We start from the raw sequence: 16812 nt of genomic DNA, 5'->3' as shown, positions 1-16812 counted from the left end.
ACCCAGAAGGTCGCAGTTGAAGGTCACCTGTCCAGCGAACTTCCAGTCCTGTCTGGAGTTCCACAGGGGTCTGTCCTTGGGCCTTGCCTTTTCCTTGTATACATTAACGACCTGCCTGACTCAGTCAAATGTAAAACCCGTATGTTTGCAGATGACACCATCGTTTACCTCACTGTCAAATCAAATAATGATAGCATAGCCCTTCAAGAAGATCTCCATAAATTAGAAACATGGGAAAGAGTCTGGCAAATGGAATTTAACCCCGACAAATGTGAAGTCCTTAGAGTAAGTAGAAAGAGAAATCCCTTTATATATCCCTACAGGTTACACAATACAGAGTTAAAGTCCACCTCATCAGCTAAATACCTAGCAGTGCTCCAGCTAGGATTTAAAAAGGGCAGGGTGCTGGCACTGGAAAGGGCACTTCTAAGAGGGTCGGTCTGGGGGCATGCTCCCCCAGGAAAAAATTGTAACTAGTACATGCATTCAGTGCATTTTAACATACTTTAGGCATGGAATTTGGCATAATTTAGGCATGGTATAAGGCATACTTTGTCTTTTGATAGGCTATGTTTGTCATCTCAAATACACCTATTTATTAACTAAAAATTCTGCTGCTTGTATTTTACTTGTAACATTACTTTGTAATTGCATATTGAATAACAATACCTATGTGTTTAGGACTATTTTACTTGTTACAATTTCAGTACACATCTTCTCCATATACTTGATATTTAAAAATTTCTGTGTGCAACATACAGAAGATAAAGTTTAAACTTCCACTTAAATAAATGAAATTAGGCAAAGTATTTAACTTACAACAGTCTAAAAGTAAGTTTAGCACTTCTATAGAACGTATTCCGGGTATCAAAAATTTTATATCCGGGTATGGTTACACTTTTCTAATGTCAAGTTTAAACAATATTTTTGAAAAAATATTATGATGCAAAGACAGTTTAACAGCATTTAACTGTATCATACATTAAAGTTTACCCTGTCATTACACACGGTGGGGAAACCAAGAATGCAACGTCATCAAAACCCAGCGCAAATGAGCTGACCACACACAAATTTACGTCGATTCAGGTCAGAAAAGTCTTGTAACTTTTTTATTACTGCAGCTTTCGACTCGAGATAAAGAGCACCGTACCCGGCCTGGAGTATACTATTCTGCGGTAGTGTTCCATATTGTACGTATAGCTTGGTTTTTGCTCGAAAACGCGAACAGTTGGCAAAGAAGGTATGAGCTGTACCACACTTTTGTCTAAGACAGTGAGTTTTGACCGCATTTTCGTGAAATGAGGACAAATTTGAAGCTCATTTAATATCAGTGACTAGCATAACAGTCAATCATTGTTTTATTTTGCTATTTTCAAGGATATCTGACGATATTTTTTCAAAACAAACACCGTTATTAAAATGAGAACATCCACACTGACGACTTTGTTGGAGAACATCCACACTATTATCATGCACTATTTAGAAAAATCAAGACAAAACCGTTTTTGTTTTTAAAATCTGACATGTGAAAAAGTAAGGTAAAAGTGATAAGTTTCACTGCATTCAATCTGCGCGTCATTCGTTATTTTGTTTCAGATGGCAGTATTTTTTCTTTTTATGACATACTGCAAATTTAATAATGTCAATTTGAAAATGTTGTTGCAATCCGTAGGGCATTTGATCTATATAAATATTTAGTAGAGTAGATTCTACATGAATAAGATCGTGTTATATATAATAATTATAATATAAAATATAAAAATGGAAAAGAAAACATAAATCTTTTTTCCACCTTTTTAGTGTTTGAAATTACTTTTCTCCAATGTCATTGCAGTATTTTTGGAATTATGGGGAAATTAATTTTGGTAAATCAAGATTTACTTTCATTCGTTTATTAACCCGGTAAGTCACATATACTGTACGCAGAGCTTAAATTTGTAAACAAAAAATAATTTTAAACACTAAACAGGTTAGCCAATAATTAGAAAAATAAAACTTCTCATCCCATTTAAATTATTTTAGCACCAATAACATATGCGAGATAACAAAGTCTATGTAAATTTCTTTTACCAAACCACAAACTTATACTTAAACACCCTTACAATTTTCCTGGCTGAACTATTATTAACGAACAATACGGCTCAAGCTCTATAAAACAATTTGAAATTATTAAGATCTGCTAATGTGAATAGGTGCCCGCAACTAGTAAATTATTAATACAGTTGTAACAGTATTTAGTGATTGAAATCATTTTGTCCAATGGCATTGCAGAACATTTCAAATTATGGGCAATTCATTTTAATAAATCAGCATTTGATTGAAGTGCGATATTAGGGGCTAAGCTTCAGCCGGAAAACCTGCTCTGCGGGAACACTTAAGACAGTCACAGCGGAGAGAGTATGGAAAGGTGTATAAATACTGACGAAAGTTTAAGGTGTTACATGAAAATCTTTCCCGTATGATGCTTAAGGTAGTTCGGATCCATTTTTGTTTTCTTCACTGATTTGAAATTTGATTAAACTCCCGATTTTTCCAAATTATAGAATAAACTTGCAACTTTTGGCAAATGTAAATTGATAGAGTCACGTGCTTTTTCTGCTGAACAAAATGTTTTGACCTTAAGTAACTTTTTGTAATATGTGCCTATAGGAAATCATCTTTTCAAAAGTAAATTGTCCCCAATGAAGCTTTTAATGAATCTTCTCAGTCAAAAATATAAGCTACGGTCTTACATGTGATTAAATCAAATGTATAAAACCGTGTTTTTATGTTTGCCTTTATTTTAGTTTATACAGAATTCATTTTAGGTCGATTTTGAAGGAAGTTCTATAACTTACATTCATCACTCTCGACCCCTCATTCCTGATGGGATCAATCGCCACGGGGGTATGAGAGAAGAGGCCAGTTTCCCTTTTAATGCTGAACGCCAAGCAAGGGAGCTACTGGTACCATTTTTCACGTCTTTGGTATGACGCGGCCGGGAATCGAATCCACGACCTCACGCACTCAAAGCGGACGCCCTAACACTTGGCTATAGACCTTGCCTTTATTTTAAGAGATCAAGCTGATTTAAAGACACCATTTAGAACTATTTAATGTTCAAACAATTTTAATATCATGTTTTATCTTTAGAAATATAATATTGTTGTCATGGGATTGCCATTCAATAAACGAATTTCGGTTCCGTATGCAGAACCCAGGCTTTAGTCTACGTAATGATAATACATTGTATGCCTTTCTATCGGTTTTTTATGTATAAGGTTGGATTGTATTTGATATTTGAAAGAGACTTCCATTTGCTGAAATAAGATTTAAAATATCTAACAGTTATAATATTTAGTTAAAGTACTAACTATCCGTGTTTTATGCACTTTGGGATGGATATAGTTCTAAACAAAATAACAATACAATAACTATTTCAATCCTCTATTTGCTTTTAAACTTTGTGTGCAGGACTTTTATGCGACTTTGTCTTGTTATCTTAAAATAATGTTTTTCCTAAGATGCAATCAATCTGAACACCGTGTCCTTATGCCACACTTTACACAGAGATTAATGTTAGCCTAACATGTGCTCAGCCATTGCTATATAATTTGGCAGATCTATTTTAACTGGTCTACAGACTTGCGGTAAATGGTATGAACTGCTGATTGTATGTATAGACGACATTTGTTGTTGAACAACGTAGCTTGACTGCCTAAGACACAGCTTTTAGGAAGCATTACTGCAATAATGGTAATTAAGAGTGTGGATGTTCTCCAACAAAGTCGTCAGTGTGGATGTTCTCATTTTAATAACGGTGTTTTTTTTTAATAAAATATCGTCAGATATCCTTGAAAATAGCAAAATAAAGCAATGTTTGACTATTATGCTAGTCACTGATATTAAATGAGCTTCAAATCTGTCCTCATTTCACGAAAATGCGGTCAAAACTCACTTTCTTAGACAAAAGTGTGGTACAGCTCATACCTTCTTTGCCAACTGTTCGCGTTTTCGAGCAAAAACCAAGCTATATGTACAATATGGAACACTACCGCAGAATAGTATACTCCAGGCCGGGTACGGTGCTCTTTATCTCGAGTCGAAAGCTGCAGTAATAAAAAAGTTACAAGACTTTTCTGACCTGAATCGACGTAAATTTGTGTGTGGTCAGCTCATTTGCGCTGGGTTTTGATGACGTTGCATTCTTGGTTTCCCCACCGTGTTACATCTTATTAAACTAACTTCAAAGAAATCTTTCGTGAAAAATCGGCAATTTCACACAGCAGACGACAGCCTACTTTCGATTTTAAAAACTTGTAAAACGATAAAATCAAAATATTTTCCTATCTAAATTTGATTGTGATCGATTTTTATTAGTTAGATTTAAATGTCTGTTGTCTGGACTTAAGTTTCAGTTATGTATAAAGGATATTTACGACTATGTTACCGAAAACGAAAGTACAATTTGACAGGTGGCGCGAAAATAATAATGATTTTAGACTGGTTTGCAAACTGTGTTAACACTAAGATTCAGTCATTTTAATGTTAGTGGAGCAGTCTAAAATATCACAGTCTGCCTCGGGCACGATTACAGCAGGTAATTGTTTGCTAATTATGTCACTGCCCCCCGGCGTGTATCACTCGATAAAAAGTGGACAATAAAGCAGTTTATTACAATCACTGAGGCACAAAAGGTAGGTTTGGCTAAAAAAGGAAATGAATGGTTGTAAAACGGGCAGGGTGCCTGGCAGGGCAACAGGGCGGAACGAATTTCGGAACGGGCGATGCGCCCTGCTGTAAATAGCTAGCTGGAGCACTGCCTAGGAATAACTATCTCCAATGATTTGAACTGGTCACAACATATAGAAAACATAACTTCTAAGGCAACCTCTTCCCTTCGATTTATTCAGAGAAATGTCAAGACAGATAACAAAAAGGTCAAAGAAGCTGCATACACCACCTATGTCCGCCCCCAGCTAGAATACTGTTCAACTGTGTGGCATCCCTGGCAGAAAACCCTCACCCATAAACTTGAACGAGTCCAAAGGTCAGCAGCTAGGTATGTTATGAATGATTACAACTATACAAGCAGTGTAACTGAAATGTTGAAATCCTTAGAATGGAAAACTCTCCAGTACTGTAGGTTAAACTGTTCATTACTTTTGTTTTACAAAGTAAGGACCCAGACCGTTGCTATTGACCAAGGTTACTTGTCCCCAATTAGAAACCTGAACTACTTGATCCCTTATTCCAGCACTCAATACTTTGCTAACTCTTATTTCCCTAGAACCATCCGTCTCTGGAACTCCCTCCCCACATCAGTCAAAGCTAGCCCCAGCCTCAGTACCTTTACAGAGAGGCTGGCGGCGGTCACTATGTAATTCTTCCATTCTGTCCTATTTTAACTGTAGCATACTGTCCTTTTATCTTTTACTTTTGGAAGTGTCTAGGGGTACGGATCCGTACCTCTAGAATCTGATTCTAGAGGTACGGATCCGTACCTCTAGACAAGCCTTTTAGGGGTTTTCTAGGGGTACGGACCTCAGTTTTTCTAGAGATTAAGGGTCATTTACATTTCAGATTTTGTTGAAAAAAAAATAACAAATAACATTTCATCAGAATTCACCTTAAACTTGGATCTAAATGGTTTACAGATAACAACATTCATCCGATTTGTTACATTTTCTTTCGGAACGTAAATAACCGAGGAACACCAAATAAATCACGAAGTTTCGAACTGGCAGAAAAAAAAGATATAAAGATTAAACAAAATAATTTTAAGTATGTTGGGGGAAAACTACTTTTAATTGATAATTAGCCCTTAGTGTATTTACGTTTTTCACACATTTGGTAGCCGTTACGAGATACATGGGACGTTTTCACAAACAGTTTCTTTTACTTAATGTCGCTTAATTGATCATTAAAGTTCCGTGCCGATTATCATTATACAACAATGTACATTGTTAAATAACAAAATAGATTGGTGCATATTATTTAGTCTAAATAATGAGACCTCGGGCAGACCGATTTTACATTTTGATATTTTACGTTGTCTACCTAGAGGTCTCAACCAGAAACAATCAAAACTGTGGTGGAAACTGTGGTCAATTGAAATTACGATTTATCAGTAGTCACGATTTTTCTTTAGCCCTAACTGCTTACCAGTTGTTTTAAATCATAAATAGTAAATAAAAAAAATAAGAACAGGACATATTTATCAAGAATTTCTGTTGTAAAACATTTAAACCTCTAATGTTTCAATCGTCTTCATGTAATGGCGGTCGGAGGCGTGACCAATGAAAACGCTTCGTGTAGTAATGTGTTTACCGGTGATCGACCATTTTCCGATATGTAGTACACTCGTGTTAAACCTTGGCATTTTTTTAACTGTCGTAGTTTGAATTTTTCTCAAGAAATCTCGGTAATATATACATCACTGAAAAGGAAAAATTACAGGCTTTCTGTGTATGTATTTCTTTTTTTTATCCGTTGCATTATCATAACATAGTTCCCGCCCAACGGATTCCATTGGGTGTTACTTACGCAAAGAAGAGGACAGTGCTACCACATTCTTTACCTTTTCTGGTTTGTACTCGGAGGCGGATATCGACAAGTCAAAATAATATAACGATATTCAACTCTCGAGTACAATTATTTGGACTAGCATATTATTATGCCTAATTTATTTATTTATTTGCTGAATTTCAAATAGAATTCATTTAAGGGATAGATTCATTCATTAATCTAGCTGTTATCAACAGTTTATTTGACAACAAACTAATTCCTATCGGCACAGAACAGTGTATCCATTTGGAGTTCCTCGGTTATTTAGGTTCTGAAAGAGAAGGTAAACAATCGGACGAACGCTGGTATCTGTAAACCAATTAGATTCAAGTTTTAAGTGAAGACTGGTTAAGACTTTGTTGTTATTTCATTTTCAACAAAATTTAAGATATAAATAACCCTAAATTTCTAGAAAAAGGAGGTCCGTACCCCTAGAAAACCCCTAACAGGCTTGTCTAGAGGTACGGATCCGTACCGCTAGAATCATCCTTTACTTTTAATACTGTAATATACTAAATTTCTTTAACAACTGTTTCTCTGACAGCGCCGACCAGTCATAATCGGAAATCGATTGTTGGTTGTAACGATGTAGATGTAGATGTAGAACTGGTCCCGGACGAATAAGTCCGCTGTATAGGGAACCGATTCTGGTTCTCTAGCCACTGCCGTTTTTTTTTAAACGATGGGGTGGACATTTTCTGGAATAGCCCATTATTTTGCGAATCCCTTAAGATATACAGCGGCACTGAACACTATTTTGACCCTAGGGCGTTATGAAATGATAGACTTAAATACTTACTTCAAACACAAGTTGTAAAATTTGTCATTTAACGTTCGTGCGGAAAATACCTTTTACACACAGAACAAAATGGGAAATACTAGTTGTTGTTGTTGTTGTTTGCGTACCGTACCTTACCGTACGGAAGTCCCAGAATAAATTCTGCACACCCTATTTGGTTACAACATACTAAATAGCTGTTCTTCTTATTTTATAAAAAAAACCCTATATTTCCTGCAGAACTCATTAGGACCCATTTTAAATGTTCATAACTTACATTTATTTGAAGAATATTGACAGTGCCGAATAAATAATTATAGAAAGAATTGTGTAGTTGGGGTTTCATGCAAAAAAATAGGTAGTTGCTAGACATATATGGCCCAAAAAGTGCACCTCTGCGCACTTGAAGGCATACATTTGTAACCGCCTATATCTCTTTGGTTACTTTGGTTACATTCTATATGTCTTTGGTTACATATTGCGAAGAACATTTGGTAACTATCAATTTTGCAGCCATTATCAACTGTCTAAATACCTTTGGTTACTTTAGTTACTTTGGTTACAATCTATATGTCTTTGGTTACATTCTTAACATAGAAACATTTCTTTATGAATCCTTGAGAAAAATTACATTGAATAAAATTTTTAAAAAAAATGTGTTGTTAATTCCCTTTAAATATAATAATGTGCATTATATCATACAATTTCATGTACAAACTCTGAATTTCATTGAAATAACTTTTCCACTAAGTAAATTTTACCCAATTTATATGGGATAGAAGGAGTTACAAAAGAATGCCTTTGCGCAGAAGTGCACATACCTGGCAATATCTATGGCTGAGTAAAGGTCTAGGTAGCCGACTCTATATATACACATCGTATATGAACATATATGTAAGTCAAGGTAGCCGGCAGATACACATGGATCAGCCTTGTGTTATCAATATAGAAATGAATACGGCATGGAAATACTGCTGCTTTACGCAGGTTAATTTTCATCGTTTACAACCTAATTTATCTTTTTTAAGTGTTGGTTTTCCTGCAGCCGATCTTAATTTCCATGACAAGGTATAAAAAAAGAAAAGAAAAGGAGATTAAAAAAAGACAAAGAAGAAGAAAAAGAAAAGAAAAAGAGAGAAAAATAAATACTAGTAGAATAAAAACAGATTGAATAAAAGCATGCTTCAATCTGCAGACTGAGTCGAAACAGACTATGTAAATATCTGTTTTTCGTGGGAGGTGGGGGGGGGGGCATGGTAAGGAGCGCCTCTTCAGGGTGTGGCGTGAATATGACATGATGAATTTTAATTCTAATATGCTTGTTTCTGTTGGTCAGAGACCACCAATTCAAAAAAGTACAGGAACTTACTGGGAATGAGGTAAGTGTATACCTGGGAATAAGGTAGCGTCTGTGCGTTCTGATTGGTCAGTCATGTAAACAAACCCAAGAAGTGATTATTTTTATCAAAATGGAATATTTTTACTGCATTTACATTATTTCATTATATATCTTGACAAAATTTGCTACATTTAATGTGTATTGAAAAACAGTTTTATCAAATGAATTTCTCCCGCCATGACAACGATGTAAACAAGGGGGGTCATCTCATTCATACGAAAATTACTTAAATAAAGTATCACTATTCATATGTTTTTTCGTCTGATATTTTGATGGAACTAAGATATATAGTTCCTGAAAAAAATGCGATTGGATATACATGTTTCGATTTATGGAAGGCCGTACACGCCATAATGTTATAATGGAAGTCTATGGGAAAACAATTGGTGTTCTCTAACCTATAAAAACACGCTTGCACTAAAATTACGCCAGGTTAACGTGCGATGACGTCAATAACTTTGTTGCGACCAAGAAAGAGCACTACTATATTTCATCTACTGTTCTAGATTAAGGGCATATTAGAATCGAAATAATGTATAGTAAAATCGTGTTTTACCTAAATTAATACACTCAAAATCGGTTATACATCGCCAGAATAATTCAACTGAGCTACGCACTCGCAAACTTATTCCGCCGACGTATAACCTCTTTCTGTGTATTAATTAACGTTATTAAACACGGTTTTTTCTATACATTATTTGTTAAATAAAAATTGTACAAAATTTCAAAGTTATGACAGTAACGTATTTGATCAAAGCTTTTAAATTTGTTTTATAACGCATGCATTGATTTTATTAATAGAAAGGTAGAAACGATGAGTCGGAAATTCATCCTGTCATAACAGAACACTGCAGACTGAGTCGAAATAGACTAAGTAAATATTTGTTTTTCAGGGGTGGGAGTGGCGGGGGGTGGGGAGCGGGCTATGGTAAAGAGCGCCTCCTCGGGATGTGGCCTGGATATGACAGGATGAATCTGAAATAAAAAATTATACAAAATTTCAAAATTATGACAGTAACGTATTTGATCAAAGTTTTTAGATTTGTTTTATAACGCATGCATTCATTTTATTAATAGAAAGGTAGAAACGATGAATCGGAAATTCATCTCGTCACAACTGAACGCTCAGATTCGTTACTGCACAAAGGTACATCTAAGGAAATCACAAGAAATGTAATTTATTTAACTAATATAATGATTCTTTATTATACAGTTTATTAAAGAGCCGGCTACCTTAACTTACATGTTCATATACGATATTGTATATATACAACCGGCTACCTAGCCACTGCCAGAAAAATATTTTTAGTCAAACACACAAACTGCAAAATCAGCTAGTGGTGATGTATGATCTAAGTTTCCATGACAATTCTGTCTTGTTATTATTTGGTTTAAACATATTTTATTTCCCAATATGTACATTTCAAATGATTATTTACATACATAAATTCTGGATTGGACTGGAAGCCAGTAGGCTTATTAAAGTCCTCTCCATATATATAATCAATTTACACAGAATCCTGGCGTTATCGAACTTAGAAAAAGGAAATGCTCTCTTATATTGTATTTGAGTTGATCTAAGTTATCGGAAAAGAAACATATCAAACTAGCAAAAACAAAACAAAAGTATATTAATCAAAATCAAAATATAATATAGATTCTAGATAAGTAAAAAGAAATCAGAGAGTAAATGGACATGAAGATGAAGATAGGCGACAGGGTTGTTAGTTTTGTACAATGGTGAATTATCTAAGGAAGTGTTTCGATTTCTCTATATATCTGTGTACTGCAGAGAAGATAGTAGTATTGTCTTCGTACGAGAGAGACTGGTCACCACAAAGGAGAACATTTAAAGATACCTGGCAATAACCAGAAACTGTCTCCAGGAGACTCATTCGTAGGTCACTGTACCTTTCACAGTGAAGGAAGTAATGATTAGCGCTTTCAGCGTAGCCACAAGTACAGTTTGGAGAGTCAATAATGTTCTTTGAATAAAGATCTTGCGAAAGTGAACTACAGCTGATACGTAACCTAGTATGTAAAACCTGAATTTCTCGACTCCCATAATAATAATATTTAGGAACATATACAATATTCGAGTTGAGGTGGTGTTTAAAACTAGATAGTGATTCAGCTTCCCGAGTAGGTCGTGGCAATTCATTGAAAAGACGTACAGCTGAAGGAAGAAATGAGTTTGATAAAGTGTTATGCGTGCACGTGGAACTTGTATGTCGTCTGCGTTGCGGAGGCTGTAATTAGACCTATCTTCTACGAGAGGCGGAACTAAATATGACAAGTATTCAGGCGTAAGACCTTGTTTCATTTTATAAAAAAGAATTAGTTTATGTTTACTTATTCTATCTTCCAATGTGTCCCAGCCCACTTCTTTCGTTAATATCTGGATAGAAACTAATTTAGTAGTACCGGTCACGATGCGGGCGGCTTCATATTGATTTTTTTCTAGTTCATCGGACTCTTCAGTTGTACAGTTATCAAAAAGGACATCTGCATATTCAAGTATTGGTCGTATATAACCAATATACATTGTTTCTAATGATTTCCGGTCTAAAGTGAATTTGAGTTTCCGCATTATATTTAAGCTTTGGATTTAATGTATTCAATATGTTGGTTCCATCGAAGATCATTAGAAAATAGTACACCTAAGTGTTTGTGATTTTGAACTTCTTGAAAGATTTGGTTCTGCATTATGATTGGTGGATGGGGGAACTGGTGTATTTTTCTTGAAAAGAGAAGACATTCAGTTTTCTTTGGGTTAAATTTAAATTTGTTATTATTTCATTATAAAAATGCTACCTAAATGTCATGATGTGATTTCAGCAAAAAATTATAAGCAAAAAAAGGAAAATAGCTCTACAGAGCAAAAATATTGGGGACTATTTGAATCCGCCATTATAACATTTTCGGCGCCATTTTTGCTTTTAGTGTCTGTATGCCAATATTAATTGAAAATTAGTTACCGATATCATCATCTTCTTCTCCTTCTTCTTCTTCTAGTCACTACAATCCTTCTTAACTTTGAAAATTACGTGTAGGCACTGAATAAAATCTTATGGTGTCTGGCTGTTTAAAGACTGAGGACAGAGATTAGAACATGCACAATTTATTCCGTCAAAAATGTCCTCCATGAGAAACCACCTTCCCTGGGTATCAAAGTCTAAATATTAAAGAGGATAATCAGAAGGTGTGATATGGACTTTAAAAAAATTAGGAAATCAAACAAATCCTCTGATCGTAAGTATTTCTTGGACCTCAAACATACAATCAGAAACAAAAAAACAAGAGCGCCGACAAGCGGGGCAATATACGCCCGAAGGGTTACATCAGAGGATGGGAGCATAAAGAACTTGACTGTTGAAGCCCAAAGAACAGGAACCAAAAAAAAAAAAAGAAATTAAAAAAAAAATTCTTACCAGGTAAAGTTATGTCAAAATACATCTAAAAATTGGATGTACCATCCATGTTGTACCACAGAAAAGTGGTCTCGAATTTTCCCAACTGCCAATAATAAAAAAAGTTTTAAAATAAGCTATTTATAGTAACAAAAAAGGAAAGTAATTAAAAAAATTTATTGTAAGAGAAAAAAAAGGGATCTGCCAAATAAAAACAAGAGCATTGCAATGCATAGCGATATACACAAAGCAAAGTCATATATGACCTTTGACCCCTAAGTGTGACCTTGACCTTGAAGTCAGCCATCTAAAACATGCGCTTTGCACGTGGCCTCAGTGTGGTGAACATTTGTGCCAAGTTTGTTTGAAATCCTTCAAGCAGTTCAAGAGCTACAGAGCGGACACAGCAAAGTCATATATGACCTTTCACTCCTAAGTGTGACCTTGACCTTGAAGCTAGTCATCCGGAACAAGCGCCCTGCACGTGGCCTCAGTGTGGTGAACATTTGTGCCAAGTTTGTTTGAAATCCTTCAAGCAGTTCAAGAGTTACAGAGCGGACACAGCAAAGTCATATATGACCTTTCACTCCTAAGTGTGACCTTGACCTTGAAGCTAGTCATCCGAAACAAGTGCTCTGCACGTCGTCTCAGTGTGGTGAACATTTGTGCCAAGTTTCTTTGAAATCCTTCAAGCAGTTCAAGAGTTACAGAGCGGACACGAAACACACTCATATGACCTTTGACCCCTAAGTGTGACCTTGACCTTGAAATGAGATACCCAAAACATGCGCTTTGCACGTCGTCTCGGTGTGGTGAACATTTGTGTCAAGTTTCTTTGAAATCCTTCAAGGGGTTCAAGAGTTACAGAGCGGACACGAAATTGCTAACGGACGGACGGACGGACACCGGGACCATAACATAATACATCCCTTCGGGCGTATAATAAAAGAGGCTGATCAAAAATACCTTGAAGATAATCTAACTGTAATTATATAAACCAGTCTGATGCCTCCCCCCACATCAAAACCAAACACCAGAAATATTCTGTTCCTTTCTCAAACAGTCCAAACAAGATTCAGCCTGTCAAACCTCCCCAAGAATGCCAAATATCCATGTAAAATGCCAGTGGCATAGAAAAGCTCCTATCAAATCTTAACCCTCATAAGACATGTAGGCCATACAAAATACAGCCCATCATTCTCAAAACACTTTCAAAGGAACAGTCACCAATCCTGAACATTATCTTTCAGATGAGGGATCTATACCTTCCCAGTTGAAAAATAATGCAAATTTGAATGGGGCGACAGACCAGACCCAGCCAACTGTAACAGGGTAGAATATTCTGGGTATTAAGTCATTCCTGAAGGTGTTGCTTCCATTTGACCTGTTCTTACATTTGGTAACCAGTTAAGCATTACAGCAAGTTCCAGCTGTTTTATGATGTTATATAATCACAGGATCCCGCTTTTCCTCAGTTGGCAGACATGATTTTAAGAGAGCAGGTTGCAATTTGTAATTGTGAATTGAAGGAATTTATAAGCCTATCAGTAACACATGGTGGCAGCTGTTGCCAGTTGACAGCTCACTGAGGAAGCGTACTTTTGTGTGTGTGTGTGTGTGTGTGTGTGCGTGCGTGTGTATCAAGAGACAAATCCAACACTACGGCATACGTGGCGTAACCCTGAAATGGATTAAGAGCTTCTTCGACTGGCTTCGATCCGTAATCCTAAACGGTAAAAGCTCAGAGCCCATACCTGTCTTTTCTGGAGTTCCGCAGGGGGTCCGTACTTAAATAGCCCCCTGCTCTTTCTTGCATATATAAATGACCTCCCACACATATCTAGTCTAAAGTGCGTCTATTTGCAGATGACACTGAAATATACATACCACTTACCTCTGTCATACATCAAATACCTTCCAGAATGACATTAAAACACTAGAAAATTGGAGTTGGACTGGATATGGAATTCAATTCCCCCAAGTGTCAAATTATCCACGTCACAAGAAGGAAACATCCTATTCCCTCAAAATATTATCTGTATAATACACTAAAAGAATCTGTTACCTCAGCAAAATACCTTGGCGTGGATAACTCAAACGACCCTCGTCGGACCACAGCTGGAATATAGCTTCGAAGTCTGGTCTCCGTACACACAAACCCAGATAAACCAAACAGATGTTGTCCAAAGACGAGCAGCATGATGGGCTATATCTATAAAGTCTAAAATGGCGCGCAGGCTAGGTCTTTGCAAACTCCTACGCAGTGATATTCCTCATAGATATGAGCGAAGCAGCAAGGAAGATCACTGCGTAGGAGTGTGAGGTCTCTCTCTTTCTCTCTTCTCTCTCTCTCCCCCCCCCCCCCTCTCTCTCTCTCTCTCTCCCCCTCCCCCTCTCTCTCTCTATCTCTCTCTGTTATGTATAAAATAACAAATCAACTGATCCCCGTCGAAGATTATCTTATCCCCCTTACAAGGCAATCATGCCATTTTCATCCGCTGTCTAACGGGTTAATCTCTGCAACCACTGACTATTCATTTTAAACTTTTTAATCTGATGGCTGAACCCCGTGCTCGGAACAAGGGACAATAAAAAAATGTCAATATAGAAAGAACTTGCTGGAGTTAATTCCACTGTTACTGAAGAAAACTTATAACGAGAAATACGACTGAACAAATATAGGGACGAGAGCAAGTCTATGTGAAGTGTAATCCCCTCTCCGCTGTATCTGCAAAGATTTTCTTTCAGGTCTATAAGGTCGCTCAGATGTTGCAAAGGTTTCTTACCCGACCCTCGTTCGGTCCTGAACCTGCCATTAAATTAATCGCTGTTCAGCACAACGTTTACTTCATACTAATCGAGAGTACCTTCAATCAGCGCATGCAAATTGTGATTTTAGTTTTAACAAAGCGCAAAAACGCCTTAAATATACATTTCTCTGTTCTTATTATTCTGGACAAAGCTGTCCAGGGACACGGTCTGATCGAATCGGCAAATGAGTATTGCAACTACTCAAATTCGCATTTTGCATATTCGCACGTGAAAAATACATAAAATACGGCCAATCATTATTACTTAAATCAAGTCCGTCGAAATCTATTTTCGTAACTTTCCTTAACATTTTCTTTAAAAAAATATTTCCCCAAACAACATGAAATATGTCGACGGACCATTAATGTTAAGTCAAAAAGGATATATATTTAGTGCTATGATACAAGCTTCTACAAAATAACCATTAGGATTAGAATGCGTTTCGGAAAATATTGGACCATCCCGATCCCAATATAGGATTACTCCGACTGTTTATTGGTTCTAGCAAAGAAGTATAAAATACAAATTATTTTTATAGCTCTTTGGTTCTAGTTTGTTAACTCCATAATAAAAGACAAGTTATGTGATTAATTGTTACTAATTGACAAGTACTTATAGACAAAAACAGCAGTTTCACTCAAAGTACCTATAAAGTGCTTTCGTCCGCACTCCATCTCTATATAAAAGACAAGTTATGTGATTAAGACTAATTGTTACTAATTGACAAGTACTTATAGACAAAAACCGCAGTTTCACTCAAAGTACCTATAAAGTGCTTTCGTCCGCACTCCATCTCTATACTACCTCCATAATTTGGTTAATTATTTCTAAACACTTATTTGGATTTATCACATTTTTGACGTCGCGGGAGTGCAATAAAGCCATTAAATAAAAATGATAATACACTAGTGTAATAAAGCTTTGACGTCGACGTCATTTATAGTTTAGGCGACGTCGGTCAAATTGTCTTGTTTATATGGTAAAAGAAAGTCGATTTTTGATGTTTCGACAAGAAAGGCTAACAAAAAAGAATATTACATTTGTGACTTTCCACATTGAATTTATTCAACTCGTTGAATAAAATTGATAAAAAGCTCGGCAGAGCCTCGCATTTTATTATTTTATTCAACTCGTTTAATAAATTCAATATGAAAAGACACTCATGTAATATCCTCTATATATAACATGTACTGTTCGTAGTTTTTACAAACAATACAACACAGGTGATTTTACCATTTTATTCCTACACGCTATACAAACTAACGAAAACCTACATCGCACATAGCAAAGCTCACTTACATCAGGTTTGGGCATACTATGAGCGTGAAACACGATTATATTAAAGATACGAGAAGGCTAATCTAGAAAGTCACTGTAGAATGAAGGAATTTATCCATTAAACATAATCATTGTGCCTCACAAACATTTACCGTACTCTGATAATAAAACGATTTATCTACCCATACATTGGGACCTTGCTTATTTTAGATATTAACATTAGGGTTCGTGGTCAGATTTGCGACTCCTTATGCCGGAACTGAGTTTTATTCTATGTTTTACGGATAATGACGTTACGTCTTTCAAAACGTGCAGAACTAACTTAGATTAAAGGGCAAAAGATCCCTCGTTCCAGAAACTGTTTTGACAAAATTCTAGAAGTAACTTTTGATATTTTACAAATATCTTTAAAACGGGTAGCGACTTCTGTTAAATATCAAAATTATAAACAGCGCCATTCAGGCTGATATAAGAAGTGTAAGACATAACGCGCAACTAAAATTCTTCCTATTGTGTAATAATTAATCCTTGTATACATGAGGAAGTAAAGTGCAAGCAAAATATACAATAACTTAAAGACTACGTACTCG

At 36.0% G+C, this 16812-nt stretch overlaps 1 protein-coding gene across 2 annotated transcripts in view; it reads right to left on the bottom strand.

Moving 5' to 3' along the window:
* LOC123553037 (zinc finger protein 629-like) overlaps positions 1-7464 on the bottom strand; it is a 32287-nt gene extending 24823 nt beyond the window's left edge. For both annotated transcript variants that reach the window (XM_053541838.1, XM_053541839.1), the window contains exon 1: positions 7346-7464. The gene's annotated coding sequence lies outside the window, so the exon portion shown is untranslated. The remainder of the gene's footprint in view (positions 1-7345) is intronic.
* Positions 7465-16812: the final 9348 nt, after the last annotated feature.

This window comes from Mercenaria mercenaria, chromosome 4 (assembly GCF_021730395.1).
Source record: "Mercenaria mercenaria strain notata chromosome 4, MADL_Memer_1, whole genome shotgun sequence".
NCBI lineage: Eukaryota > Metazoa > Mollusca > Bivalvia > Venerida > Veneridae > Mercenaria > Mercenaria mercenaria.
Note: the sequence above shows the minus strand (reverse complement) of the source record. Positions and strands in the feature narration are given on the sequence as shown.